Genomic DNA, 4281 nt, shown 5'->3' on the forward strand with positions numbered 1-4281 from the left:
GTTCGTTTACGTGTCGTGCGACCTGCGACTTGCGACCTGCGACCTGCGACTAAAACTATGTTCGTTTACGTGTCGTGCGACCTGCGATCTGCGATCTGCGATCTGCGACCAGTCGCGCGATCAAAATTTTCTTAATTTTTAGTTGCTGTTTTTTCGGGCGACTTGAATGGAAACCCGTGACTGGTCGCGAGATCAGTCGCGCGACATCAAAACGAACAACAACCTACGATTTGCGACATGCGACCAATCGCAGGTCGCATGTTACGCGACAGCAAAACGAACAATAACCTGCGACCTGCGACTGATCGCAGGTCGCATGTTGCAGGTCGCGCGACACGTAAACGAAAATGACCGTATTATAACGTTTTCACCGGACACCGGGATATATGCGACTCTATGAAACAAAAAGGTTGATGTCTGAAAAAAAGTTATATGAAAAACCGAAAAAGGTGATGTGGGTTTTTTTTTTCTTAAAAAGAAGAGAGTGACGTGGTAGTGACTAGAAGATCCATGTCTGGTGTGGCACCTAGTTAGCATCGTGTTGATTCATCGTCAGCTCCACATGTCGATGTACTGCTGGTCAAATGTTGCATGTTTAATCAATGTACTTTTCTGTCTTTACGAAGAATAGAATACTATTTGTCGAATGTTGAAATGTAATTGATAGTTCCAGTAATTTATCCGTGAATTCTGGGATCGAGGTCCATACATTTTAATGGACTGGAATTGCTATGAGATTATAATGATATTATGACATAGCGTAAATTATCATTTTACCATTGTATCCGAAATCTTATTCATCCATTTTATTTAATAGAGCCAGCTTAGCAAAATATTAAAGAATGCTTCATTTCACCATTATCTATTCTTCGATGTAAACATCCCTTTTGCATAACTTTTACACTTGATTTAGACTCCTAAAATGAGAGTAAACTTTTAAGGTTGTTTGATATTGTAAGCTCAGAATTTAGAGCTTCATCAAAAATTATAGGACTACTCGATAGTAGATAATAATAATAGGCAAATTTGAAGTTGAGTCTGTGTTTTTTTTTGGTAACTTGAATCTTTATGTTTTACAAAGATAATTAGTGTCACACACAGTAAATGAAGTGGAAAGCCTAAATTAGAAGAATCGTAAACTGCGTAGCTATCAAACAAATAACCTTCATTAAAAGATTTAGTGTTATCGATATCTTGTAATATAAGATTTTAATGGAACAAAATGAGAAAGCTTATATATCACCTTACAATATTAGAGAGGATAAGAATTTTAAGAGAGAGAAACTGCAGATGATTGAAATTAAGTCTTTGGTTGTTCGTGTTGTGAGATTGTTTGTGTTGAATAAAAGTGAAAATTTGTAGTAGTTAGGTTTGTAACATCATCGGTACTGCATAGATGATAGGCCCATACATACATCATATGGAAAAGCGTAGTCGAGTTTCAGATGAACCGCCGACCCGGATACTCCATATGCGTTGTCAAGAGATCGAGCCAGAAGATTAGATAGATCCATGCGACAAGAAAAAGTTCCCTCATGACTCAGATGAACTGTAATCAACTTAGAGTTCGTTCAGGTAGCAGAGGGTAGCTAGTATATAGCAGTTCAGCTCGGGCCAGCTAGGTGATCAGCTCAACCAGCACCACGACCAGATTAACCAGCTCGATCAGGTTAAGCGGTTGGGTCGAGTAGTGAGGTATTTGTGGTTGACCTAACCATAACCGCCGGGTCCAGTAGGTGGGAATCGAGTTGTCAAGCTTCTAGGCTAGGGTGGCTCTAGTTGGGGTAGTTCAAGTTAAGGTTAGTCTTAATCAATGAAGCAAGTGGGTTTGAGATTTGATCAGGTGGTTATAGGCGAAAGGGCAGGAGGACAAGGTGATACCACTCAAATTACCCTAAGAAGTGATTTACTCTTTCAAATAAGAGATTCAATTGTAGTAATTAGATATCAAATTCACAATGAACTAAAACACACAATAGATTTATCTAGTTATGTAGTTAACCTAGGTTGAATGGTTTAAATGTAAATTAGCAGGGGTGAACAAGTAATTGTTCGATTGATTGATTGGGTTTTAAGACAGATATGAGAAACATTAGACTTAGGGTTTCTATTCAGACAATCATGATTATAGAGATATATACTACTAAGCATATATGGATATTCTAGAACTCAAACAAATAAGAATAGTCGATCAACTTCTATATATTTAGACTATCTATCGCCGGATCTAGGACCTTAGCTGTCGCTTGTTGGTCATGAGAAAGTGTTGATCGATTCCAACAACGGGGTGTCGATCGATACACCTTTCAGCCCGTCGATCGATGTAACTAATGAGTTGTTGATCGACGTTCCTTCCAGGAATCGTTACGCACGAGTTTGACGTGTTCACTAGGTTAAACTAAATCAGCTTCTGCTTGTTTCTAGCAATCCTAGCACAACATAAACTATTTCAGACAAAGAACCAAACTAATGTTTATAGGCAAGATCTTAGTTAACTACTCTGGAACACATGCATTAAGAACAATTTAGTTGATTAATATCCCGACACTTAGCAGTTATATATTTTGGGCTAATCCCTCATGAATATCTAAACCCTCAATTTAATAAGATGAACTACTCAGACATGACTAAGCAATTCATAACAACAAGATAAGAAAACTGCATAAAATAAAATAGAGTAAAAAAACTGGAGTTCCAATCACAAATCTCTGAAGGAGTTCTTGGATCTTCTCTCCAAACCTAAGACTCTAAGTATTTTGTTGTATGAAAAGTAGAAAGTATGAAAGCGTGTGTTGCCTAAAATAATGGCAAAGCACATAAATATTAGGTTAATGTGATGATTGTTTTGTTAGATTCTAGATTTTACATGAATATTGAGTAAAACAAACGAGCGATGGTTACCCTAAGCGATGGTGAAGGCGACGGCGACACAAACCCTAATCCGAAGATCCCCACGACGGCGCAAGAAGAAAACGGTGAAAAGACTCTGGATGGCACGAGGGCTTCCAGCGACAAGGGATCTCCCGGGTCAAAAACCCCCTCGCGTGAATTGCTTCCGCCTTCGGAGGTGGTGGATGGTGTGGTATCGATGATGATTCCTGAAGAGATACAAGTGGACCCAAATCCTCTCTGGCGCTGCTATGTGGTTGGGTATTTTGTCAGAGATGCCCCCCATGTTGGTTCTATTCACGCTAGAGTCAATCGACTCTGGTCCTTGCCGAAGATGGGAAGTAAAATCGATGTGCAATTTCTCGAGAAGAACACTGTTCTGTTCAGGATTGAAAACCCTCAGATGAGAACTCGTGTGATTAATCGAACGTATTGGCACATTGCGGAGGTTCCTTTGGTTGTCAATGAGTGGTCTCCTGAAACGGCTCTCAACCCGCCTGATCTGTCGGCTATGCCCATTTGGATTGATCTAAAAGGGGTACCGAGTATGATGTTCTCTCACAAGGCGCTCAAGTGTCTCAGTCGTGCTGCGGGCAATTTTGTTAAGTTGCATCCAAACACTGAGAAGTGTACCCGTCTGGATGTGGCTCGGATTCTTGTTGAGGTCAATATGCACAAACCGTTGGTGGAGAAGATCAGTTTCTTGGATAAGGATGGTTTGAATGTGATGATTGATGTTAGCTATCCTTGGTTGCCTCCGAAATGTAGCATCTGCTCTGCTTGGGGACACAAAGGAACTAGCTGTACTTCAAAAAGGATCCAAATCCTGCAAAAGGACAAGGACGCAGGAGTGGATGTGGAAGATTCAGATGTGGTAAAAAATGGGGAGGGTAAAGTAAGGCATGAGTTAGAAGCTCCTCGAAATGTAGTAAGTGATTTACTCCTTGAGCTCGAAGGGTTGCCTCCAGCTTTGGGCAGCGCTGGAGATGTTTCCACGACGGGATTGGAGTATGGAAGCACGTTAAAAAATGGGGAGATAGCTTCACCATACCAGGAATGGGCTCTGGTGAGGGGAAAGTCTCCAGCTTTAGTCTCACAGGAGAGGCAATTGGAAACATGAAGTGTTGAAGGGAGCAAAGAAGAGAATGTGGGCATAATATCGCCATCTCGTTTCAGTGTTTTAGCTACAGAAGGATTTGAGGAGGGTGATACAACTGAAGTAAAGGAAGATGACGAGACTGAGGACGAAATAGAGGAGGGAGAGGTAGTTACTGAAGTGCAGAAAGTTAGAGCTAAGACAAAAGACATAAAGGCTGTCAGGTTTCGTGCAGGCACCAGTTTTAAACTAAGTACGCAAGGGCCAGCGCGTTCCAAAGATGTAAAAGTTGTGCG

Source organism: Brassica oleracea, chromosome C9 (genome assembly GCF_000695525.1).
Source record: "Brassica oleracea var. oleracea cultivar TO1000 chromosome C9, BOL, whole genome shotgun sequence".
Taxonomy (NCBI): domain Eukaryota; kingdom Viridiplantae; phylum Streptophyta; class Magnoliopsida; order Brassicales; family Brassicaceae; genus Brassica; species Brassica oleracea.